Source organism: Acanthochromis polyacanthus, chromosome 4 (assembly GCF_021347895.1).
Source record: "Acanthochromis polyacanthus isolate Apoly-LR-REF ecotype Palm Island chromosome 4, KAUST_Apoly_ChrSc, whole genome shotgun sequence".
In the NCBI taxonomy this organism is placed as follows: Eukaryota; Metazoa; Chordata; class Actinopteri; family Pomacentridae; genus Acanthochromis; species Acanthochromis polyacanthus.
The window spans coordinates 38,745,111-38,772,406 of NC_067116.1; the positions used below are offsets into that span (position 1 = coordinate 38,745,111).

At 41.5% G+C, this 27,296-nt stretch overlaps 1 long non-coding RNA gene across 1 annotated transcript; it reads right to left on the minus strand.

Moving 5' to 3' along the window:
- Positions 1 to 6,176: 6,176 nt before the first annotated feature.
- On the minus strand, positions 6,177 to 25,684 carry LOC127533595 (uncharacterized). The gene is made up of 3 exons (XR_007941357.1): positions 25,604 to 25,684; positions 9,896 to 10,076; positions 6,177 to 6,246 (listed from the first exon to the last, which is right to left on the minus strand). It is a non-coding gene; the product is annotated as an uncharacterized LOC127533595 (long non-coding RNA).
- Between the last annotated feature and the right edge of the window lie 1,612 nt (positions 25,685 to 27,296).

The following is a 27,296-nucleotide window of genomic DNA, read 5'->3' on the forward strand; positions in this document are numbered from 1 at the left end:
ACCTCAACTTTATTCAAATGAGGAGCAGGCAGCATGATGCCTGCTCAAAACACATGACACTGCTACTAGAATGCAAGAATAGCTGCTTACATAGAGTGAATGGGAAGTGTTGAATCTTTGATCCTACGGACACGTACCATAAATGTGTTATAGCATTTTTGTGCCTGTAAAAGCTCTGCACACTAACAAAACCCAAAGTCCACAGCAAAGAGAGTTATTCTCACCCATAAAATCTGCCAAAAACGCCTCATTTGACACCTTGACTTTTCTTCCGCTACTTATCCTCGTCATCATGTAACACATTTGCATAACACCTGTACTGCAGCCAGTTTGGCCCTTAAAGAATGAGCAGTTTTCTGCACAGTCTGCCATTATTTCCAATATTACAACCCCTGCTAATGTTCCATGTACTTTTCTGGTTATACAACGGTTGAATTTTTTATATCTAGCTCTCTGTCATTAGCCAGTGGTAATACAGCATTCGGCAGTCGTCTGGTTTACTTCACAGGTGGAGGCTGAGAGTTGGCGCTTCATTCAACTACTGTGGCTGACATTAAACAAGCTGTCATTGCTCAGTAAATACCTCCAAACTGCAGACTGTCTGCTTGTTGAATATGTGTTTCTAAAATCTTCGACGAAGCCTGAATGAGTAATAAAACCAACAAGTAATGTTATTCATTTGTAAAATGTAATAACACTGTAATTATGCTTGAAAATAGTCATCTGTAATGTGTAAATAAGTTCATTTTTTCAAGTAACTTGTCCAACACGAGAATTAAAATATTCTGACAACACTTTGTAAACTCAATGCCTTGCTTAAGCAGGATCAGGACTTTAAAACTGTTCAGGATTACAGATTTAAATAATTAACTGCTGATAATGTGTGACAATGGAATGATAAGTTGAGAGAACTTAAAAGATGATCTGGCTCACACAAAGGCTTTTCTTTATATACAAAAGGAGTTGAACAGACTACATTTCCCCACCTAATGAATGTTGATAAAGAGAGAGGAGATAACCAAACAGGCATAACAAAAGGGATTTCTCCTACTGTGGGTTTCACTCTGATTTGTCAAGTGGTTTCTTCTCCGCTGTGATTGGCTGGAGGCTCCCACCAAAGAATGCCAACAAAAAAGTTACCCTCCACTGAGCAGCCTCCATCCCCCACCTCACCCTCTCTGCTCCGTGTCCCTCACCCATCCAACCCCCCTTTCGTCTCCTAACCCTCAACCACCTCTCCCCTCTCTCTCCCTCTCCCTCTCATTCTCTCCCAGTTGCCTCACGGCTTGCTGTGACCCATCTTGCACCTCCCGAAGCCCACAACAGACGCTTGGTGTGTGAAGAAGGTCAGGAGTTCAGGCTTGGCTGAGGCTCCATTCCTCCCTCTGCACAGAGGAGGCCTGCCCTGCGGGTTTATAATTATCTGCCGTTGGCATTCAGCACAGGTTCAAGCACAGTGCAAGCGCTGGCACCAGCGTGGGGGGATGCGCTTGGCTACACACTCGGTGATTAGTTGTCCCTAATTGTCAGTTCCTTGTTCCTTTTTACCTTTCTCTCCCTCTCTCCCTGGTCTCTCTCCCCCTCACCCGTTAAAACATCTTTACATAAAACTCGCTGCTTGGTTTATTGTCCCAAAAATGCACTCAGCTGTGCCCTTTTTCTGTTTCGGTATTCTTTGGATTAGTCTTGCAACACTTTATAATTCCTCTCACAAAAAGCAAAAAGTTTGCTCTGTGGCATCAGGGCACGAGGGGCACAGATTCATACATGCATAAACTCGGACTGAGTGCCGAGAACATGCAGTGAACTTCAGAATTTTTCAGCTCACAGGTAAATTCAGAGTTGGAATGCATTCATTCTTGACTCAGGATGGATGAATAATGGATGTTGTTTTATGTGCCGTTGTTTTCATGATAAATTTAATGTGCTGCTTTTGAAATGTTACTGACAGCAGATGCAAAAAAAAAAACACCATAAAACCCTTTCAAGAGAAATCATAAGGAGACCTAAAATTCTACAGCCTCCACAGATGGTCTGTATTGGCCAAAGTCGGCGTCATGGAAAAACCAGCTGGCCTCAAACTGGTACATTCTTGCCTGAATTCATTTATGACTTTGCATAAAACTAAGTATTCTCCATACTCTCCTTGAACTTGCTAGATTTCAAAATTTCACAGGATTGTGTTACTGCATTGTAAATTTATTTTCAGCTTGAAAAAGAGCACAAATCTTTCCCTCCCAAATGTTGCGCTTTATCTTGTGATTCACTGCGGATTTTTCTCTTCGTTCTTTTGTGGAGTGACTGAGTCAGTTCCCCTCAAAGGTGAATGTGTGCTTTCCATCAGGCATTTATATTGGCACTGACAGGCAGTGTGATAAATGACACTGGATAAATCCATTCTTCAATGCCTTCAGAGATGTCTCCGCGCCATTAGTCACTCACACTAGAGATCTCTGCAAGAGTCCATCATTGCTGCTCTGAGAAACACATCTGCAGACCTTGAGACAGACCCTGAAATGGGCTGACAACTGAACCAATACTGTTGGGGGCTGTTGGGGGAAAGAAAAAGGGGAACAGCAGTCAGGCAGATGTGTGGCCTGGATCGCTGCCAAAGCAGGGCCTGTCATCCTACAGCAAACCCTTCATCTCTATATGAGTGAGGGGGGAAAGAGAGAAGGGAAGAGGGAGAGAAGTGGAAAACAGCAGGGAGCAGGAGGAGTATAAGGGAGACATGGATAGATTTTGTACAAAGGCTATTCTTCCATCTGAGAACATCCTCCAAACTCCTTGGTGTCATTGCGCCATGACTGTACAGCCACAGTTCAGTCAGCAGCGCAAGCCGATGTTAGGGCGAAAAAAAAAACAAATTGAATTTGAAATAATTTATCGTGCAAACACCTCACTGAATGCAGCACCTTGAATGGCCTATTATTCTTTGACATTTTAGTGGAAAGTAGAACTAGTCCTTTGAGCCCTCCATAAAAATCTATATTTAACACATGCACAGATGGTTGGAATAAAAACCCACATTTGCCCCCTCTTCCCCTCTGTTTTTGGTGCAAGGAAGAAGTTGAGATTTTTGCCAATTTCCAAGAGCTGTGTGAGATGAGACATGGACTTTTGACAGGTGTTTGTTTGAATATCAAACAGAGCCATGGAGGCCTGCAGATGGCAGGCAGATTGCATTCCAGACAGGGGCTTCGGTCTGCGCCCAGAGCAATAGGGGAGAGCCCATCTTTGCTCTTCAATGGTTCTCCAAGGGAACAGATTTAAAAACCTCTTGTCTACATGACTGTCATTATCATGGGCATCTTCATGGCCTTAACCCCTGAAAGAAGAGGACTGTGGATGGGTCTGTCCACTCTGGAGCAGCACAGTACTTTGTTTTTTCCATGAGCTAGTCACAATAGTCGCTCGACTTAAGTTTGAGCAAAGGTTTAGAGTTTAAAAGAATTCGTTTCTGCATCCTGTATTGATGGGATACATGGAGACAGTGTCCAGGGACAGTGTTTAGTGTCAAGCTATGTGCAGGTTGGGGTTAGAGGTATACAGTTTACAGTATTTAAGAGAAAGAACAAACCAACTGTAAAATTATTACCCAAACTATCAGCTGTAAACATCCATCAGTTTACACACTGACTTCCTGGTTCGACTTACTGCACCCTACCATAGCTGTGTGTGCAAGTTATTTTACTGTGGGGGATAAATGCGGTCATTTTAGGTTCAGTTTAACCTCAAATTAAGTCACTTAGATAATGCGTGATTTTGCTTCGATGTGAAACTTTCCCATATCTGAGCCAAAGTGCAATAAACATGATTTTTATTTAACAGATACTGATTATTAGTATTGTGATTATAAACTATGTCAATGTAATCAAAAAACAGCAACAACCTTCAAAAGACCTAATTTCTGTCCTTTATCAAAGATGTTTTCTATCCTCACCTGATCTTGACATGACTGAGATACTCATTTGAGCCTTCAAAAGAGTTAGAATTACTCCATCTTAGACTGTTTTAAGCACTGTGGTATTACGGTGCAGGATCTGGAGAACCACACAAGACAGGAAATTGCTGGCAGAGAAGTGGTCAAAAAGTGGCTGGCACCATTTTTGAGGAAAGGCTAAGGATCAGCTCCTCTGCCCCAGGTGTGTGCTTCAAAGACTGGTTTCAACAGCTGCACTCGAGCCCACCAAAAAGCAGAGCTCCAACAGACGTCATCAGTGATCATGGTAGACCAAGAGAGATCATTGTTTGTTCTAGAATTTTTTTAAAAATCCATTTACGCTGGATTAAACAATAGTTCCAGACAACTGTTTCACTCAGAGGAGAAGTTGCAGAGATTTATCTGAAGTTTTTACTCTTGAGTTTCCCATCTGGTGTGTCGGCTGGATGATAGCCTGGCTAGCTGGCTACCTGACAGACTTTCTGGAGAAATAAAATGAGAGTGGGAGGAAGGTATGAATAGCTGGCGAGGTGCACTTTGGTGAGTCAACAGACACCAGTCACTGCCAGCAAAAGGTCCATGTGTTATAGAGCTAACAGAGATGCAAGCAGATCTGTTTGTTTGTTCTAGACTCTGCCTCTTTCAATTTCTCACACAAAACCTAATTGTGAGCTCTTGATAGTTTGTTGTGTGTCATCAGTAGTAGTTTGTTTCAAATTTGTCGTATTGGCCATGTGAATAGGAAGCGTAGAGAACTGTGCAGAGTGACCAGAGAGAATGTGAAGAACTGAGGAGTGGATGAGAGGCCTGTGCTCGGATCCGTTCTGCTGCCTTACCCTGAAGAACATGGCCAATGTCAACAAAAGCCAGGCCACAGCTTGCAGCTCCTGCCCACTCATACATCACCTGTTTGTGTCTCATTACATAACCTCTGTAGAGAACAACTGCTCAATGTAGTTCTGTTACTTCTACAGTTTTTTTTATTCAATAGTCGAGGCTCAGCAGCTGTATCTCTGTTCCTTTTCCATGCAGCTTAAAAAGTTTCTAAGGACTGAAGCAGAAATACAAATCCCCAAAAGGGAAATTCAAAATTCCCCAAGGTTCCATTTTTTTTGTAGAATGTAGAGATTTTTCACACAGACACACACAGACACACACAGACACACACACACACACACACACACATATATATATATATATATATATATATATATATATATATATATATATATATACATACATATAGGAATTCAAGACCATCTGCACTCTTAAGAAAAAAGTCCACACAACATGTACCAGATGTGCTTTTAGACTCCACGGCCAATTCTCCATCAGCAGCCTGCACTCTCCTTCCCCTGAGGGTGGCGGGCCGGCAGCATGCATAATGTCTGAGCTGTTTCATGCAACAGGTAGCCTCAATTTCCACATTCACCCCCACAGCTTTGTAGCAGAAAAAGGAATTCTGTAGATCTCTCACTGTAGAAGAGAGTCTGTTCACCCTACAGCCCCATTGTGAACGTCCCCATGCTGCATTCTACTGTAACAATGACCTGTGGATGAATGCACCTCCTCCCACTTGCAGCCTCCACCCTCCCCTGACCCCGGCAAGGGGTGAAGACACAAGGCTATTTTCTTAACCCTGATTGCAAGACAAACAGAACTCACAGGGAAAGGATCTGGAGCCAAATTTGTCTTTTAATTCTAAAAAGATTGCCAAGGAGGGTGCACTGAATGGAATGTTTGACTCCCATCTTTCCTAGAGTTAAGGGGGTCGGACGCCAGTCAAGCAGAACCGAGGATTTAGTGGCTTTTTATTAGGAGGCTTCTCTCTTCAAGTCAGACAACTTCAATCAAGGTTCCTGAGAATTGTTCCTCCCATAAACATGGAAAGTTTTCATTGTACTTTCACTCCGACAGAAACCACATGACACGGGTAATTGTGAAAAGCCAATAAAATAGCCCACATGCTAACACTGGCCTGACATTATGACAACAGAATGTGACCACATTGCCGTAAACGAATTCAAACAAGTGACTCCTGCCACTCATCTGGAACAGAGACTTTTTTTCAGATAATATGAATCAAATCTCAAGTATTTGTTTCCAGAAAATGCAGACGAGCAGCCAGTTGTTAAACCTCACCCTGTCTGAAGTAGGTTGAGTCTAGTTATCTACAGAAAAAAGAGTTCAAGGTGAGGAAAGCCCCTCAAACAAACACAAACCTTGAACAAAGGAGGGATGGAGGGATCTGTGCTGAAAGAATGTGGCTCCTCTTTCAACTGCTGGTATGCTTGCGGCACCTCCTGTCAAGGGAAGAAAAATCCCAGGAAGAAACAAACTGAAGAAATGCAAAACAATGCCAACCTCCTGCTGCCTGCCGATTGATTGATTAGGTCTTGTCACATTTGGCTTCTTTTCAAACTGCTGAAGACACTGAAAGAGTGAGTTTGAATCTAATTCACATGACAACAATTTACTGTTTACTTTGTGTTTTCCTGTTTTGATTCTATTTAGATTAAGCAATTATTTCTATATATAACCAGTCATTTGTTGCTTGTGTTGGAGGTAATTTCTCTAATTGATTCAAATGGCCTTTTTAGTCACAGGAAACAATTCCTTCATGTGATCTGCCCATTAATGTCAACTCATTGATAGCCTCGGTGTTTACTGTTCACTTGCCATGTGGCCACATCAGCTGTATTAAGTTACTGTTAATGCAAAACAAACATTTCCTGCTGCTGCTACTGTGAACGCTGAAATGATTCAAACATGGGTGGTTTTTACTGTGAAGAGTCACAGAAAATACATGCATTCACCACTATGGTTAGTGCTACCATAACATTGTCCTTTGGTAGTATTTTTCAGAAACAAATTCAGGGTATTGTTTGCAAGGGAGTGGTTGAACGTAGCCACAGTTAGCTGCACCTCCAGCTCCATGCATCCGTTAGCTCTACCTACATTATCCTTTAGAGGGCTGAAGCCAGCTGACACTGGTCGAGAGAGCCTGGACATTCCATCGCAGAGCCAAGACAAAGAGACACACAACCGTGCATGCTCACACCTACGGCCAATTTAGAATCACCAATACCATGCATGCCAGAGAAAACTCATGCAGGCACAGGGACAACATGCAGAAAACCCCCACCCAGCTGCACAACTGTGCCACCCACCTCCAACTCCACTACAGGGCTTAGCTGTGTCCTGCTAGTTTTGGGAAAAACTACACTGGCAATTTTTTTTTTATATTAACACAGTAAATTCATTTGACCGCACTATAAACAGATTGCTCGTCTGTTGTTTCTGACAAAGTCGCAGCTGACCGAGTTGCACTAAAACTCATCTGTGAAGTCAGCCTGGACTCAAATGTTAAAGATTATAATCTGAAGAGGGCTGATACTGTTCAAGCTAATACAGGAATTCATATGGGTATTATTGAGGTGACTGGACATCTTTTGGCTGAATTGTAGCTTTAGTCAGATATCTAATGAAGTGCTTCCAGGACTTAAATCTTTAACTGAAGTGCTATTTTTCTCATATTTATTGTCATTTAGAATCTCTTTTAGCATTATATGATGTAGGAGAAGCTTCTAATAGAATTAGATGCCCTGGTAAGAGGGTTGTGGATGCCAAAAAATGTTGCTTCGTCAGAAAAAAGTCAGAGATTTCTTCTGGACAACCTCTAAATAGAGCTGTGAGAGGTTTGGGGTCAAGTCTTGTGCCAACGATGGTCCCTAGTGTGTTAAAAGTTGGTACCAGAAGCCTGTCAAATTTGGAAAAGACCAAAATATGTAGGTATGATTGGCAGATGACTGCCTTCACCTATTATAAATGTGGAGTATTCAAATAAAAAGGACCATATCCTCCAATAAACCATGCCTAGCACACATAGAAAAGAAGTGAACTAAATAACGGATGTGGACCTGATTATCAGGTATTAGTCCTCCAATTTCCTGCTCCCAAATTAGTTTCAGATACTGGTATTTTTATATTGTACAAACCCTGTTCTAACATTTGATCTTTTGTAAAGTCTTGCTACTACTTTCGACCCTTTTCAGCGAAAGGAATCCCACATAATTCACACGCAAAGGCACTTGTTGGTTTGTTTGTTCTTCTCCTCTTGCTTTCCTACCCCTGCTCAAGCTGCAAGTCTTTAGTCAGAGCTTTGCTTTGACAGGTGAAGATCAACCGGAGTCATCGCTATTGGCAACCATGTGGGATCGGAGGGGAGAGGTGGCGGCGGGGTCAGCGGCAGCACAGTTATCCTATACCTATGCAATAATACACCCGGCTGGGGCAGAGTTCACTACATGCCTTTATCCTTTTTCCTGCAAACACACTGCAGCGCTGTTTCACATTTTAACTCTAAAGGCAACAACAGCAAGAGAAGCAGCCTCTTATTCGCTGACTGCGTTGATTCCTGTCAACAAGAAATGATGAATGGCATCAATACAGGTACCTGTGTTAACTTACTGTTAGTTTTCCCTTCAAGCATGCCATTAGAAGAAGACAACTATCCCGTATCCGGCATCCTGCTTTCTGATGAATGGTCAATGAGGAGCAGTTAAGAATTATTGACTTCCGCTGCAGACACTTAAAATAGCGAAACAGCGACTGGAGCGATTAAGCAGCAATCACATTTGTAATTATGATAATGTCAATTGAGCTTGTCAAGGATGAATAATTTCAGGGGAGACAGTAAAATATACCTAACAAGGCTTTTCTCAGCGGTAAACACAGGGCTTTTAAAACTGTAATTAGCTCTTTAATGTCTAACACATGGCTTACAAGCCATCCATGGGCCCAACTTCCCTTCTCTCAACCACTTTCCCCTTCTCTCTGTAGGACACACTTTTCACATAGCTGGAAATCTAACCGCACAAATAGGAAGCTCTCTCCGTGGGCCGGGGGGAGGCACAAGCAGGCGTATTTCAGCAATTGCGGGACAAATTGTTATTTTCCTGTGCTTAAAATAGACACACAGGAGATGCTAAGTAACATTTCTACTGTGCCTTTGACTGTAACTTTAATGCAACATCTTTATTTTATTACTGCAGTGTGCGATTTTTACTCATTAGAACGCTAAAACACACTTTGAAATGCTATATATTTACTGAAACTCTTCTGAAAAGTTGCTGTTTGCTGAAAAACACAACTGACAAATGCACCACCTCACCCCCTCAAACATTACTACCAGTGCAACCCAGCTTTCTCTCTGTCTCCCACAATGCATTGCCTCTTATACACCCACCCAAAGTGTTCGAGAATTCCCCTTAGAGAATCAGACACAGATAATTGGTCACAGATTTTTGCTGGCAGGTCACAAAGGGACCTCCTATTCACCCTTGCACAGCTGTCTACTTCCCATTCTCTCATCTCTTTTGCACCACTAGTTGCATCGCCTCCAAGAGCTGAGCCGATGCTCATCCCCAAAACACAGCCCTCCTTTTCACTGCCACAATAAAGCCATCAGAATGCATGCCTGTCGTGACCCCGACCCGAAGTCCCTTTCTAGCCTCCTTATGCCCCAAGCGCTCAGTGACATCTCGGAGACCTTTCAGTCCGTTACTGGTTCTCTTTGATAAAAACTGTGCCACTAATTAGGGATCCGCTGGTTTTGATTAATGCACCTGATGCATAATTGCAAGTGTTGTCACGACCAGAGTCCTGTTTATGGTGGTGTGGAGTAAATGCGGTTTATGATGTAGGTTTGCGATAACTACTTTGTTCTCTGTCGATACTTGAGTTTTCCGTAGGCACAGTTGATGTCTATCTGTCTAGGCGATGCAAATAGGAAGGCCACTAGAATTACAATGAACTTTTTCAGGTATTAATTATAAAATGTCAGTTAATACCATACAACTTTCGTGCTCACATGGTTATACTGTCACTGGTGCTAAGGTCCTTATGCTAAGCAGATTTACACTACTGAGCCACAATATTAAAACCACCTACCTGATATTGTGTAGGCTCTCCTTGATGCTGCCAAAACAGTTAAGAACCTCTGGAGTGTCTTAGGGTGTCCGTCAGTGGGTCGTTGGTCGGAGACATTTTGGGTTCTATGGATTGCAGACGGGAGCCTCCTCGGCTTGGGTTTGGTCCAGCAGATTCTGAAGATGTTCAATCAGATTGGGATCTAGGAAATTGGGAAGCTGTGTCAACACCTTCATCTCTTTTTCAAGTTCCTCAACCTATTCCTGACCTGTTACTGTTGTAATAGGATGGATGGTAGATGTGAAAAGCAAATCCACATTAATACCAGCATTTCTGTGAACACAACTCGTGTCTTTATCTGTCAAGGTGATACAAATATGAAGGCAGGACGGATGAATTGCACTGAACTTTTCAGGTAATTGATGATAGAATATACATGAAATTTAAGTTAATGCCATACAACTTTCGTGCTAACATGATCACAATGGCAACGGTAACATCCTGATGCTAAGCAAAGATACAACCGTCAGCCACAGCATTAAAACCACCGTGTAGGGCCCTCTCGTGTTTCTAGAACAGTTCAAAACCTTCAGTGCTTCTGGGATATCTGTCACTGGGATGTTCATAGCAGATATTTTTGGTTCTGTGGATGTTCTTTGGATCCTGCTTCTTCCAGCTCATTGTGCAGATGCTAAATCAGATTGGAATCTGGGAAACTGGGAAGCTGAGTCATCACCTTGGTCTCTTTGTCAAGTTCCTCAACCCATTCCTGACCTGTTATTGGTAAGATAGGATTGACAGTGTGTGTGCGATGTCTTTGTCCGTTTACAGTAGGTGATAGAAATATGGTGCCACAAGTATTACAATGAACTTTTACAGGTATTACTGACAGAATAGTTATGAAACTTAAGTTAATACCATACGACTTTCATGCTAACATGGTCACAGTAGCAATGGTAACATCCCAACAATGCATTTAGCCACTACCGGCTTCATATTGTGTTAATCCACCTTGTGGTGCTAAAACAGCTCTGAATCTTTGGAGTATAGACACTAGAGATGGTGGTGGTGGTGGTGGAGGGAAATGACATTATAACAACATAATCATTGTCATTCATTTTACTTGTCTGTGGTTTTAATGTTGTGGCTTCATCATTGTAATGTTCACCATGTTCAACATCTTTGACATTTTAGCATGCTAACATGTCCTAATTAGCATTAACACTAAAAAATGTCAGCTGAGGTTGATAAATGCCATCACTTTGGCAGTTTAAAAGCCAAATGGGCAAGAACTGCATGGTGGCGCTTCAAGGAAAATTCAGGGGATCTAGCGTCTTGGGACCATGAATGAAAAATGTCACAACAATCTGCTAATAGCTGAGGAGATGCTACAGTGCAGACCAATGAGGTGATCTCACTGACCTTAAGAACAGCATTTCAGCCTACACATTCATGCTGGTAGCATGGCTGAAATACTTTTGATACTTGAGTATTCTGCAAAAGTATCAAAAGTAAAAGTAATCGTTACACAGCTGAATGGTCTGTGTTGGTTTTATGTTTTAGTTTAATTCTAGGCTAAAGATGCTTTCTGTAAGAGAGATGTCAAAACCAGTTGTCAATACAGCTGCAACATTACAACATATTGTAATTCAGTCACACTAACAAACTAACCTCTGGCTTTTTAAAGTAGAGTTCATATGAATCATGTCGTTTATATATTATTAGTTGATTTACTCTGTAACAGTGCATCATTTTTATAAACATATGAACATATATTTTATATGCTAAAGATCATAAATTGCCACTAATTCATAGTTATAGCTTTCAGTAGAAGCAGGAGCTGCTAAAGCACAGCCTTTTCCTCTTATGCACTATAAAAAATATTTATTTTTAAACTGTATTTGAGGGTAATTTACAGATTTTCCTGTTTTGTTAAATTACAGATAATAATGGATAAAATCACAGAAAAAAGTAATAATTTACCTGCTAACGATTTCTTAAAAAGCTCAAAGCTGTACACAATGTCTACATCATAAATATTCCCATAAATGGTCTTCCATTTTTTACAATGTTTGACCATTTAATTACACTATTTTTTTTCTGTATTTTAATCTGAAAAAAAATCACTGTATTCCAGATATTTGCCATTATTTGAAAGAAAAGCTGTGTATATTAAGGATTGTGAAATGATAAATCATCTTTTAACTGTTATTTCACAGAATTTCCCCGTTTTGTTACATTAGGGATAATATCTAATAAAATCACAAAAGATTTATTTCACATGATGACTGTAATAAAAAGTGAAACTGTACGTAAAGCCCCGTCAGAAATGTGTATTTTCACAAATAGTCATTTATTATTTTACAATGTTTAAATATAAAATGATTTTTTTACTTTAAAAAAATCATTATTTGCCAGACATTTGCCAATATTTCAATGACAAATTATGTTTATATTAGGAATTGAAAATGGTAAAAAGGAAAAAAATATTAAATTACATGTTAACTGAAAAAAAAGTAGACACAAAACAAGCCAAAACTGTAAGTAAAAAAAAAAATCACTATTTGTACAAATAGTAATTTATTCTTTCACAATGTTTGACAGTAAAATTACACAATTTTACTGTATTTAAAACAGGTAAAGAATAGCATCATTTTAGAATTATTAGCTGTTACTTTTACATTTAATCAACATTGCAGAATTTCACTTTTTTAGCATGCTTTTTCTGGCTCTGTTGCTACCAGACTTTTAGCCTTTTTTTAGCAGATTTTTTTTTTTTTACAGTGAACATAACACAGTACTGCATTCAGAAAATCCAAAATGATTGTTTCAAATTTTTACCTAAGTGCAGCACTTGAGTAAATGTACTTTCTATCACTGTTAAAATAAGGTTGCAACTCCTGGATACTCATTCCTGTCCAAGCAAATTTGATAATTTGTTCCGCAAAGTGCAAGATTTAGGCATATTCGTATTGGAGGTTTGTTTTTCTACAGTGTGGTTTTCCGAAATCTATGAGAGCAACATCACATCTCATCTGTACAGTCACACTTTAGGAAGCCACAGAAAGCAGAGATGTGTTCATACAGGAAACAGGGGAAAGTAGAGGAACACATTTCACCCTCAGCTTCCTGAACTTTCTCCCTTTTTTCTACCTTCCATAATGGATTGCATGTGCAGAGTCTGAATTCTAAGAAGACTAAAACAGACATGAGACAGAATGAGAGAGAGAGAGGCAAAAAAGGAGGCACAAATAAGAAACTGTATTGTGGAAAATGAAAGAAAGGAAAAAGAAGAAGGAGCAGTGAGCGATCAGTTTGGAGGCGAAGAAGGAGAATAAGGTGATTACAATTCCAGTCACAGCTAGCGCAGCAGTTTGTGCAGTGATCCTGGATTTCTTGAGCAACCTCACAAAGCTGTTCCCGAGGGGCTCATGGGAAGGCAGAGGTCAACCACCCCTTTCCTGGCTCACCACATGTTAAAGGAATTCAGCAGTGCATTGTGGGATATGACACCGGTAACCCCCGCAACTGACTTTCCAAATTACTAACACATACACTCTCCAAACCTGTCTGCCACTGCAGCAATGGAAAAATGACAGATGCTAATGTAAAATGGGAATGTGTTCTGTCAGGCTAGCAGTTAGTAAGAAGAGTAAAAGAGAAAAGTACATGTTCAAAATAAAGAAAGGTCATTAACTGTTATTGCTATTTTAGTTATTTATATTTATTGACAAATCATTTTTATGATCGAATTCTGAGTGTAAAATGAGACATCAGCTGTTATTTTTTTATTTTATCTCCCATTAAATCACCATTGATAGTCCTGCTAATGGATGATTTACTAACACACACTGAATTTTAAGTATTTAACTACATTGCTTATCAGGGTGCTCTTATTCTCATCTGTTTACCAAAAGGAGACAGTGCAAGCTATTGTGGCAGAAAGCAAAGATAAGGAAGACAAACAAGATTGTTTCTCCTGAGAGGAAAGTGTTTGTAATTCACTTTAACATTCCAGTATGCAGCTGGAGGATTTTTCTTCTTCTGTAACAAACCTAAAAGTTCTGGACTGTAACTATCTGCTGCTTGGCTGGAAATTGAGTTTAGGGGAGGTAAGGAATGATAACTTTGCTGTGGATTTTTCACTATTATGACAGAAAATTGATGTGTGTCATTATTATTAGATGTATTTATTCTAAGAAAGTCCCTGTAGTTTGAAAAAGTCAATCCAATCCAAAGAAAAAAGAATAATTAGAACTCATGTGGAACGAACTGTGGCAATAAACATCTTCAAATTGTTGAGAGAAGGATTACAGTATCTAGTTTATTATTTAGATAATCATAATTATAGTTAGAAAAGAAAAAAAAGTGTTTCTTTAAACATCTTGACAGCCCAGAATGCTGTGTGTTTCATAGTGCATTTATTGCCAGTTTCTTGTCTCGCTGTGGGGCCTGGAGCTGTGTTTGGGGTGGGATCAAACGGTGGAGCTGATGGACATCTGTCAGCCAGGCTGCCAAAGGAAGAAACAAACCTACAAATCTGGCAAAAAGGGGAGTGGAAAGAGGTGAAGACAGAGGAGAGCAAACACAGCTCCGATCATGTACTAATGAATTTCTTTGGCATTAGAGGACGAACAAGAAGAACACAAGAAAGGCTTATGGGGCAGACATAACACATGGATCCATCGAGTCTGGTCGAGTTCTGCCTTTTGCGTCACCATCTCTGACATTCACAGCCTGAAGCCCTGTGAGCCCAGAGGGACTATTTGGAGTCACAACAGGCCTGAGGGGTGGGGAGGGCCACAGGTGGTGTTCAGCAGCTGCTAAGGCTCTGTATGCACAAACACACACAGCTAATGCACATTCCCTGACCATACTTTATCACACAAGCATGCCATCAGACTGCATATGTATGAGTGCATGCAGAGCATGCCAACGTAATTGACAAAGGACGTGTAAATGCACAGCAGCAGCACACACACAGGGCATGTTTGTGCATATATAATACATACCTACAACCAGACATAAACACTCACATAATCTACTGGTTAGAAATGATGCAGACTGTACACACACACACACATTCAGGCTGTTTTTTTTTTAAAACATCTTCTACTTGCATCTGGTCTGCACACATGCCAGCACAAAGTCACTGAGCTTGTCATTCAAAACCAAAGAGAAGAAGAAATTATTCCCTCATGACACAATAGTATAAACATGCAAACATATGCAGACACCACACATAAGTTGGATCAACTTATGTGTGCCAGCCTTACACGACCGCACACACACACACACAGACCCTCGAAACATGAAAAAGAAAAAGGGGGGGAAAGCACCTCTAAGAAAAAAAAAAGTGTATAGTACTGTATGCTCATGTGCAGCCATTCTCACACCCACACAGATTCCTGCAAGGAAACTCCAATGCTGCTGTCCATCTTTCAGCTGTAATGCTAGACACACACCCCGAGGAGGGAAAACCCGCAACTTTACAGTTTTACTGGCTGGAGCTGACTGGATTTCTGGGTTATGACAGTCTTCACCGCCGACAGATCTTTTCTTTCAGTTTGATCGAAAGTCATATGCTTGAATTTCACTTACTTTTTATTCTGCTGGTGCAACACCAAAACAGTAAATTTCTACATTGATTTAATTACAAAGAGACATATTTCCAAGAGGTGGAGCACAATGCAAGCAGTATATTGCAAATGCAATTATCCTTAAATATGGAGCGGTTTAATTTGACATTCCTTTTTCCTTAACCATGGGCAGAATTCTCTCTGTTATGCAAGCCAGAACAACAAACCTTGAATAAATACGGAGGACATTCGCTAAATTTCCAAACAGGACTACACCGTTTTGTAAGCAAGATGAACAACGGCGGCAATTTATCCTGGATTCCAGAGCAATGAGGCAACAAATTAAAACAGGCATTAGCAGTGAATTTGAGCTCTCTCAGGGAGTAACAAGACACATGACTGACAGAAACGTTATGCAAACCCTCCCACAATTGTCCCTTTCATTGGTCCCAGGACGCAGACTTGTTGCCTTCCAAAACGTGTGACTCAAGGAAAGAAGGCAGAAATGCTGCAGCTAGGTGGGTGGGATTCATTTGAAAAAAAAAAAAAAAAGGGCAGCAAACTTAACTCCATAACAAAACAGCCATGAATTCCCATGTGTCACAGCTTCCAACCACCTCCACGTGCTTTGCCTATTAGCATCCAAAGAGTGTCATGTGTTGTGGCGCTAAACAGAATCAGCACCTGACCTGATGCTCCTGGTTTGTTTGCAACTAGGCTTCAAATTTAGTTGTGAGTCACATCACGCCAAACCTCTTTACTACTGCTACCAGATCACATGCAAGAGTAGCAAAAATCACATCTTCAGATGATGTTAAATGGGGCAAAACAACAAAGCAGCACCAGAGGTGGGTCATTCCACCTCAGTTCACCAAATTTTAAAGTTCACGCCTGACCATCTCATGTTCGTCAGATTTTTTTTCCCGTGTGCAAATCTTATGCATATTCATATTTTATTAAGTAGAACATATGTAACATTTTTGGTCACAGGTGTTTCTGAGTAAAAAAGCTCTTAAAGAAGGTGGGGCGTGTCGATTTTTGCATCATTTTTGTTTTCTTTGCACCAATCTGTTGAGCAACATTGTAAGTACCATACTGTCATAAATAATGCAGCTGGAGTTCTGAAATTTTGCTGTCTCACTGATATATGCATATTGTTTTCAATGGTACAGCCCTGCTTTGACAGAACAATACAAAAAAACAGTTACAAACAGTGCAAATTCTGGTTTCGGTCTACTACTCTATGCTCGAATCCAGAGAACTGCTAAACTGTCTTTCATTGTTGTTAAATATCTATTGTGTTCTGTTCTATTGTACTCTGATATTCACCCAACCACAAAACCTTTAATTTTCACCCAGAGAGGCTGATTTTTCCCCCTGTGATTGGCACCAGTAGGAGCTTTTAACTGTAGAGTACGGTGCCAGTCAGTCATACTTTATCAGATAAACATCATTGATACTGCAATTATCAGTATTTGTTTTAATGCCAACCTGTGCAGCAATGTTTTAAGTGCCATAACTTCAGAAATTATGAAGCTGGAGTCATGAAATTTTGCAGTCTCATTGATATGTGCGTAGGATTTTCAATGGCACAACTCTGCTTTAACAGAACAATGTAAAGCAGTTGTATGATGGTGCAACTTTGGTTAAAAAAATGTTCACGTTTATCCCATTACACACCCAACATACCTGCTGAATGATTGTCCTAATATTCGCTATAAATGCAAAACTTCAGTAATTTTGTGCTAATAAAGTATGATTAACTGGCACAATGCTCTACATTAGTAAAGATCCATTTGGTCCAATTACAGGAGGAATAAAACTGCCTTTTAGGATGAAAAATAAAGGTTTTTATGGTTGGTGGAATATCAGAGTAGGCAGAAACATTGACATTTTCAACTAAATTTGCACCAACACGTAACTGGTTCGTATTATTGTACCAAAGCAGGGTTGTACCATTGAAGACCCAATGTACATATCGATAAGTCTGCAAAATATCAGGACCCTAGCTACATCATTTATGAAGTTATGGCACTTTAAACATGACTCCACAGATTGGCGTGAAGAAAACAATCTAAGAATTCACGACTCCATCGCTAGTTTAGAATTTTGAACTCAAAAACTAATGACTCCGGATTGCACACATCGTCAATACAATCAATATTAGCTACTTTAGAAGAAACTCTGTCAAACTGAAGACGATCAGGCGTTCGGTGAATTGAGGCAGAATGACCCATGCAGGGGGTAACAGCTGGGTTCATGTGATCACAGGCCTTGGATATTGCTGCTTGTGTAGGTTGTTGTAGATGAAGATGGAAGTTCATCTCAAGCGCTCAACCATCCATGTCCCTTTGAGCGGACACATCTCATGGCTGCTGTAAAGACAAGACACTGCCCTCAATTTCCTGTGAGAGGCATTTCCAGGGTAGAACTAAAGGTAGGAAGAAGGAGGGACAAGATCGAAGTTTAATCCGGTTGCATAACCTTGAGAGTGAATCTGTAATTCATGTGGTGTCTCGAGACAGATTAACAACCTTCTTTTCCCTTCTATTTATCTCTCTCTTTTGTTTTTGGTTATCCAGGAATGAGTAAGGATGATGGATTTAGGGTTTGCGAATGTTGTCAGGGAATTTTTTTTGACTCTACAAGCAAAAAGTAAATAAATGCACCATTTGATCGGTAGATTCAGTAATGTTGATGCATGGAAGTTAGGTGGGTGGTTATTTGTCAATACTGCAGGCCTTGTCTTGCCCCTGTGCGTTCAGACTGCTCTACTGTATATCTCTCATCAGGACTGCGCTGGAGGCAAAGTTGTGTATTCGTGGGAGCTTGTGCGAAATGATTGTCGCGCTCCTCCGACGTTTGTATTTGTCTTTCGGGAGACGTGTCGGTGGAGGGATGGGGGATGTTGGCAAGGGGGGAGCTGCTCTGAAAATCTGACAAATTGCTGAAAATTGCCTTCACACAGTCATTCCTGTTTGGACACACTTGGCACATCTGGTTGTGATCTGGCAACAAAAAGTGCCGTGGCAGAGGGCTTCAGCTCTCAGAGTGGTGCCACATATTATTCCCACTCTATTATCGTCCTCTCTTCTGGTTTGGCCCCTGCAAACACGCTGATGATCACCACTCCCCCAACCCAACAACCCAAACTTCTCTGCCTTCCTCTCTGTGGGGCACTGATGGTGCAGTGATGCTTGGCAGTTGTCCCACCAGAGCATTCCTGAGCACCTCTCCCGACTTTAAGGGTATCAGTGGGTTGTAATTGAGGCGTCTGCAAAGATGAATGCAGCACTGTGACGCTGCGAGCGGCACATATTTTCAAAGGAGGGGAGGTGGAGGGAAGCTGCTTGCAATCTGGCAAACTTTAAACAGCAGCCAATAAAAAAATGGCAGAAGATAAATTATCTGGCACAATGCAGCTACACATGCCTCCACACATATACACACACGCAATGATTAGCAGTTCAAAAATGGATCATCACACTCTGCAGAGATCTTTTGTTTGTGTGTGTGTGTGTGTGTGTGTGCAGCAGCAGTATCCAACAGCATCTTATAAATCCTCACCTCGTTGCTTTATTGTAGTCTTTTCTAATCTCTGCACTCTGGACAACATCTGCTGTGATGACTGCGTGTTTTCCATGTTAGCGCCACTCGCGTTAGGAACGTCTCCACGGAAAAACACATGACATGAATAAGAAGTAAGCTGCTCCACTGACTCAAAGTGCTCTGGAAAACGATGCCGAGTGCAACTAAAAATAGGCTTGAGATGATATTTGGCATACGTTATCTTAGTTTTTTCATTATTCAGTTCCAATAAAACATCATTCCTCCCTACCCGATTTTGAGAAACAAGCTTGAGTTTAAATTTTTATGTGCACTCTTTTCTAACATATGTGCCAAATAAACATGCACTGGATTGTGAAGTAGAGGAGAGGTCATGGGTAAATACTTGCAGCATTGTCAGTGCTGCAGCTGTGGAGCTGGGAGAAGAAAACTGAGTGCACAGCTGCAGACTGAGGCCTCAGCTTCTCAAATTGCTTCTGCCTCAGTTTCCTGCCCTTTCTACCGACTAAGGCCAAACCAGGCCTTTATTAGACCCCACCCCCACCTTAATAATCCATGATGTCACCTCAGCATCACTTTTTTCTTTTTGCTTCTCTTGATATTTTTTCACCTCTTCTGCTGGTGTCGTTGTTTTGTTAAATATTAGCAGGTGTTGGGGAAGGAGAAGAAGCCAATCTGAAGGTTCGGTTCGTCCGCCTGTCCACGGCATCCATTGCTATCGCCACATCTGCTTCAGTTTTGACTTCCCCTGGTTTGTTTGTCCATCTGTATTTGTGTTCCTACACCCCTCACCACCACCACCACCCCCTAGCCGAGAGGGGAGGCTGAGGAATGATCAGTCAGGCTTTGATGCCGCTGGCCCCTGCCCTGGCTTTTCCACAGCGCATGAGCCCAGGCAATTACGAAAGCGCTCCTATAGCTGCCTGCTATTACTCTGTAATGCTTCTGTCTGGAGCATGGAGGAAGAAGAAGAAGAGGAGCAGGGCGAGGAGAAAAGAAGAGCTGCAAAGACAAGGAGAAAGACCAGAATGAGGAGGAGAAGGAGGAGAAAGTGCAGGTTGATTTGAAACCAAGCCCCACAAAATGTGTAATATTTCTTCCTCTCTCTAAATATTTAAAACAACATTAGGAAAATCCATCCCAGCCCGTAAAACTGTGATTGACAGCTTTTCACTCGGAGAAGAAAGAGTGAAATCTGGATTCTGCGGCACACATGTGGCAAGTCAGGAAGTACTTGTGCATGTGGAGAGGCTGGGAGGGGGTGCAGGAAAGATGATGGCCCCCTTTATCCCCAGCAATCATTAGACAAGACTCCAGAGGAAGTCAGAAATCACCATACCATATGATCCATACATCCCGCCTTCCCAGAACATAGGATTTGTGCTTTTTCGAACCCATTCGCCGAGTGCGGCATCCACAGCTGGTTAAAGCCTGCTGTTCTGTGTACATAATGGTCTGTCTGTGCACCATCCATTACAAATAAATCATGTGGATCATCTGTTTGACGAAGAGGCAATTATCCTCTGCACTGACCAAGTCGCTGCATCCGCCAAGAATAATACACAGAGAGACAGCAACGGTGCAGGATTAACAAACAGGAGGCTAAATTTGTATCATATTTCTATGTATTGTGGAAGGTAAAGAGAAAATAAGGAAGTGAGTTTGTTGGAGGATGGAATCTGCTGATTGGAGTTTATGTTGGAGCATCATTTGGTTCAGATGAAGATATAAAACAAGAGGTTTCAACTCAAAGTTTGATAGTTTTCTTCAAACAAAATTAATTTAAACCATGTACGGATGACAATCTCAGTAAGTTTCCATAAAGTTGTGCAAATAAAATCTGATCTTTTTCTGCTCAGAATGTGTTGCAGATATAAAAGCTGGCAGCTTCAGGGATGTTTTCTTGTCGAGAGGAGAAGAACAGTTTGCTTGTTCAGCATTTCACATTGCACAGTTGCAATAAAACTTCTCTTCTCTGCAAAGTTTCTGAAAGTTATCATAGTGATTTTCTTTCTCTTTGCCATAGATTTTAACCATTCAAACCCTAACAATAGCTTTGTTAATCCGCGCTATAGGATTTCTTCAGGAAATCAAGCTTGCATGTATCATTTTCTGACATAGGAAGCTGCTCTTCTGCATCACACACTGTAAAAAATAAGTTTTTGAACAATTTTTTTGAACAATTTACTGTGACATTACATATTTTAGTGTTTCTTTTTCAATTTACAGACAATAACTAGTAAAAACACAGAAAAAAGCATGAATTTTCTAACTGTGTCAAGACATTTGGCCATAAAATTATGCTATTTTTATCAGCCAACAAAATCCTAAACATTAGTTCACAGATATTTGCCATTATTTGAAAAATATATATATATTACTACAAATTTTTTTTAAAAAAAGGTAAATAGCAGTTTCAATCTCAAGTCCCTTTAACAAATGGTAATCTGCTTTTTGCGGTATTTTTACAGTATAAATAAATATCATTGTTTTACAAATACTTGCTGACATTTATCTTTTTTACTTTTTTACTAGTGCAGCCTGAGATCTGATTCAGAGTTTCTAAGTTCTTGTCCATCCTCCGCCTCTGCTTAACCTACAGTACACTGAAAGCCTGAGGCTGCATTTGATTTGTTGTATGTCGTGCTAAAAGAGCTTGTCCTTTCACCCAAAGTCATTGCTCTGCTTGTCACTGAGGACTTGTACCTTTAAACCAGCTTGGCACAGTGTTGGGTGATGAGCATAGGAATATATGAGGGGAGGAATTATTCATGTAAAATAGCACAAAAAAAGCTAATCGAATAATGAACCACCTTCAGAATATAAATCTGTCACGCATGGCAACTCTAAATAAATCATATTCCATAAATGACCATGTGCTGGTGCTATGTTAGAAGCCAAAGTGCACGGCCAAAGGCTTAATCCCATTACATTTTCCAAAATCAATTCCAAGAGGGCACACACATTTGAAACAATAGAAAAGCTGTTGTGAGGGCTGCAGATCACCCAGATTCTCCACCCCGGTCGGCTCTACCACACACCTGCTGTGTGCCGTGAGAGGACGGAACAACTGGAAGCCTGGACAGCGAGCATTATGTGCGTATGTTTGGAAGACAGAAGCACAACTGGGCATACAAGCTCGTGGATGAATGCGTGTGTTTACGTGTGCATGGACATATAAGAATGCGTCGGCGCTCGTGGCACAAGGCTGGATTTAAACCTCCAGCGAATGCCACTGTGACGCCGGGCAGACTTTGTGTGGCCGCATACCTCCACTGAAGAAGATATGGAAAAAATCTGTGGAGCAGTAAGTCTTGGAGATTACATGGCTCCTCTCGGCTCTGGCCTCAATAATGCCTCAAATCCAACAGTGCCATGTCACCGCAATTTGGAGCTTTTGTCTTTGGGGGTATGAAAAAAAGAAAAGAAAAGAAAAGCAAATCTCCATCTCACGTCATCGGTCACTGACAGTCTTGATGGGGCTGTTCGTGAGCATGTGTGTTCATACGCCTGAGAAAAAACTGCTATGTGCGTGTGTGTGTGTGCACAAAACAGAGAGGAGACATGAGAGAGGGGATTACATGCAGAAATAGCAATGGATCAACTAAAACACAACATTGGTTTGATTTTTTAATTGCCTCTCGGCCTACAATGAATGGCCAACGCAGCTGTCTGCGCGAACAGCTGCTCGACTAAAAAGCTTGGACAGAGCAGGCTCTGGGAGGGAGAGAAAGGGACAGCGGAGGAAGAATATGCAGACTATGAGGTATTTTGCAATTTCACAACTTTGAAAAATGCATGCAGGATTAAGAATCACTTTTATTGGAAATTCACATCTGCTCCGAGGCACATTTCCCAGGGAACTTGCAAAGATGCATTTTCTATGCTGTCTGGGCGAAGCAGGAACAGCATGGTGTATTACTACACAAAGTAAACTAAAGCAGACAATGTTCTTTTCGTCTTTCGGCTTTGTTAATGTGGAATTTGTGAGTTTACAAGTTGCGATTTACAACTGTGGAAGAACCAGGGGGTCTGAAAGGTTTGATGGAGCAGTCTGTATGGATTTCCTGCTGAATATTTGTCAGACTTGAATTAGGCACTGTTGTTTTGCTCACTCCCTCTGTCTCCCTCAGCCCGAGGCCTTGTGGCTGACTACTCCACATCTATAAATCACAAGGAACGCGTGCTTATATCCCAAAGCAAGCACGCTGAGTCAGTCTGGCAAGGTTAATCACATTCACATCTCCTCGGCCTGTTTGCAGCAGCCAACTGATAACCAAACACACATTACAGGGCATGATCCCTCATGTTTGTGAATTCTGCTCATATCATGCTTCAGCTGTGACGCCACATAAAAGAGTTACATGTAGGTAAAGCTGTGGCTCCGTTGTGTTTTTGGTGATTGTTACCAAGCATAAACAGCAGCGTCTTGGGTGTTTGAGCAACGGAAATAGAGCCAAAACACATAAAGAAATGGTGTAAAAAGAGAGAAACAGATATTGTAGGGGTTGGGCTGGATGAGGATTGGCTACAATAAGAGACAGACGTTTCATTCACGTCGCACATATGCTCAGCTTACACTGGGGCCAATGCTCGGCTGCACTCGCATCCCTCTGTCTGTGTGTTTGATGGACTTTGGAGAATATGGGAATCTTTCCAAGTCTGACACATGGTTTCAAAGCCTATGAATACCTCTGAATGTAGCTGGTATAAGTGTAATATCACTGCTGTGGGTGTGTTTGCGAGTGTTCACCGGCATGTGATTGTGCTTCAATCTTTTTTCCATTCAATGCTTTCACTATTTTTTTTCCCCCTTTCTCAGAAGTGCCCTACCCAGATATGTAGGAATTAGGCCACATCGCTCACTACCATCCCGCTCTAATCAAAGTGCCGATTCTTGAAACAGACAGCTGTTGTCATGTGCTTTGATTCCAATGGCTATCTGTCCCTGTAGCTGCCCCGAGTTCTTAGTTGGCCAGCTGAAGTTGTAGGGGGAACCAGGGTTAACGGCGTCTGCCAGTTCAAACTCCTGTCGGAGCCAATTCACAATACAGCCGTACACCACAAACACACTGATCCAAGGTAAGTTGCTTTTTTTTTCCTCCTCTCCGGCATGACTCACCCTCAGAATCACACACCTGAAGATGCTAATCAAGACAAATTAGCGTTTTATGACTTAAAGTGCCATTCAAAACTTAACACAGAAGCAAAACTAATATCTTCAGAAGTGTAACAGAATAGCAGGCGATTTTTGGTTACGTCTCCGATTTGCATGATCCGATATAAACGTATAAGAACCGGCTCATCAACAGACTTAATGTAAATCTGAGAAACATCTGCTGAAAAGCAAAGGGGAGGAAAACAGCCGTATCAATTTCCCAGCACTTCACACGAACTTCTCCCCACCTAACACAACTGTGCTGCAGAAATGAGTCAATCAAACTCGTTCAGCCTTGCCACGTTCCTCCACCTTTCATTCCCTACCACCTCAAGCAGGAGGGAAAAAAAGCCTCTAAATTCCTCCTTGGCTAAAGATTTTGGTGGATCAGGATGGCTAAATTTACACTCTCTGCCAGTTATTGTCTATTCATCTATTCCTGGTGCAGGACAGTTGCCTTGGGAGAGTGGGGGGAAGGTGAGGGCAGAAACAATACCAACTGTTGCAGGCTAACAGAGGGCTTTATCTTAAATGCAGATTAAGCTTCAGATGTGGAGGGCCAAAGGGGTTGAAAGCACATGGCGGACAAAACCTTAACCAGCTTTAAAAACACTCAACATTGAAGCGAAAGACTTGAAAAGGAATTTTAAAACCTAAGCAAAATATTATTGACATGATATCTAGCATGTCATAGTTTGCCAAAAATAGGTCTATGGGAATGAAATCCAACAAAAAGCTTTTCCAAAACATGCACAAGATTGACTTTCTAGTTATTTATCAGTGAAAAGTGCCCATCAAAAGTACAAGGATAAAGTCTGTTATAAAAAGGAGACAAAAATAGAGTTTTTCTAGGTTTCTTGGGGTCTTTTTGGTCACTTTAAAAGCATATAAATACATTTTCAGCACTACATAAACATTAATACTCACCTACAAACAAACTGAGAGTCAAGAAACATTGTGTATTAATACTTGAGCTGGTGTGTGCAGCGGCATGTGAGCATTTAGATTTCTCAGAGCAGAGTTGTCATTACAATTTTTGCCCTGTTCATGAATGCATCATAGCTCAGGAGGTAGCCAGAAGTGGGAGAGCGTCATTGTGAAAAGAGAAAGACGAGGCATGTTCAAACAGAGCACTGGAATAAGCTTCATGGGCTGCTTGATGAAGTTATACACGGAAGCTGCATTTTAAAAAGAAACTTGGGAGGGGAAAAAAGAGGAAAATATCAGAGTATCCAAGACTGGGGAGCGGTTGGATCCTAATAACATACACAAACATATCGGCTAAGGTCAGAGGTCAAATGGCCCTGAACTCTCTCCCTTTAGGCTGAGGACATCTGAAGTCTCTCTGTGTGCTGCTCTCCATTTATTTTACCCATCATCCCTCATCAGGCCGGGGCGACCCTGTGACCCCTCAGCTAGGGTTACCTGTCAGTTGACTGTCTATTCAGGAGCGTGGGGCTTGATGCTGTGTCAACATTTGCTCGGTAGAAACAGGAGGTTGGCTCTGTGTGGTGAAAGAAAGCAACAAAGAAGAAAGAAATTAGCAGAATCAGACAGATAGAACCTCAAATTAGTTCATATAAATTGGTCTTTTTTTGTGGCTTCACATGCTCAGACTTCAGGCACTGCAGAGCCCTGGCTAGCGCGCTCTCACCACAGATGACATGCATGTGTGACCATTTCTGTTTGCTCAGAGACGAAGATACAAAGGAGCGCAGTAAACAGATGCTCGCATGGATACCTACTGAGGGGTACCTACAAAAACATTCCAGAAGCCCCCCCAGTGCGTGCTGTCAGCTATCAATCAGAGCGCCGTAAGTGGGATCCTTGAGCTGAGATGCTATCAGCTCTGCCCCATATGCACTCACACCACAGCTTCCCTTATCGCTGCACAGATAACAGATCCCCTCTCACAGCGAGAGGCCCGAACCAGACACACTTGCTTTTTCTGCATGTGTCCCAGCTGTGCTATAGGGCACTTCATTTCAGACAGGGGCCCTCCACGAAAAGGGAAAAACATTCAATTTGCTCGAGTTCCTGTTTAAAATTCAATAAGTGTGTCTTTTACATTGCAGCCGCGTGGTGCTCGCGGAGGCTACAGAGGGCGCGTGTGCTACTTCTGATTCCAATCTCTGATGTTATCAGCGTCCAGAAGAAACATGATACACGTCTCGGTTGACAAATCTACATGGGCATGAAATTAAACAAAAACCAGGAGCATGAAACATTGTCAATTTCCTGCGACTGGGCTTTTGAAAATGATTATTGTTTTGTAAACATGCCATTTCCGGAAAATTGTTTAAGGTTTGCAGTATGTGTTAATAACCAAAGTGACCAGATAGTTGAGGCTTGTACAATTAATAAAAGTGCATTATGCTTTATGCTTTATGTAGCGTATGTTTACAACGTTGAGCTGTAGATATGTGCGGTCGGTACAGTTTGGTTTGAGGACAGCAGGCGGAGAAGATGGTCCCAAACTGAGTCTGTTTTTTGGGCTTCCACCAGACCACAGCACGTTGGGCCTAGTAACAAAAACAAGCATCCTGGTGTGGAGCTGGTCCCACAGTGTGAGGAGCTTAATGAGGAACATGTGGAGCTGCCCAGACACACTGTCAGAGGAAACCCAATCCCTCACTCCCTCGATTTTTTCTCCCCCTTCTTCCTCCCTTCCCCCTTTTCTCCCATTCTTTCTTTCTTTCCCACTCTCTTTCGCTTCACTCCTTTCTGTCATTGTGTTTTTACAATGTAGAATTATGTGTTTGCTTCAGACATTTCGCCCCAAACTCGATCCTCTTTTTTTCCCCTGAAGTGCCTGAAAAAATGTCTTTAGACTTCTTTTTTTTTTCAATTGAAGCAGAACAAGTCTCCTACTATGAGGAAGAAAAATACACTGGCCTTTTTTTTCTAACCTGGTCTTGTTGTCCACAAATTCTTTCCACCTTGTTTAGAGTTCTATACATATGTGCTGGGTCATGCAATGCAATCCGCTCATAAGGAAAGAAAGGAAGAAAGAGGTCTTTCTCCACCCATCAAGCCTGACAGGCGGAGTTTCTTTCATCTCCCGAATTCATCCTCACCGTCCACCTGGATCAATTAACTGTTTGCTTCAGTGGTCATC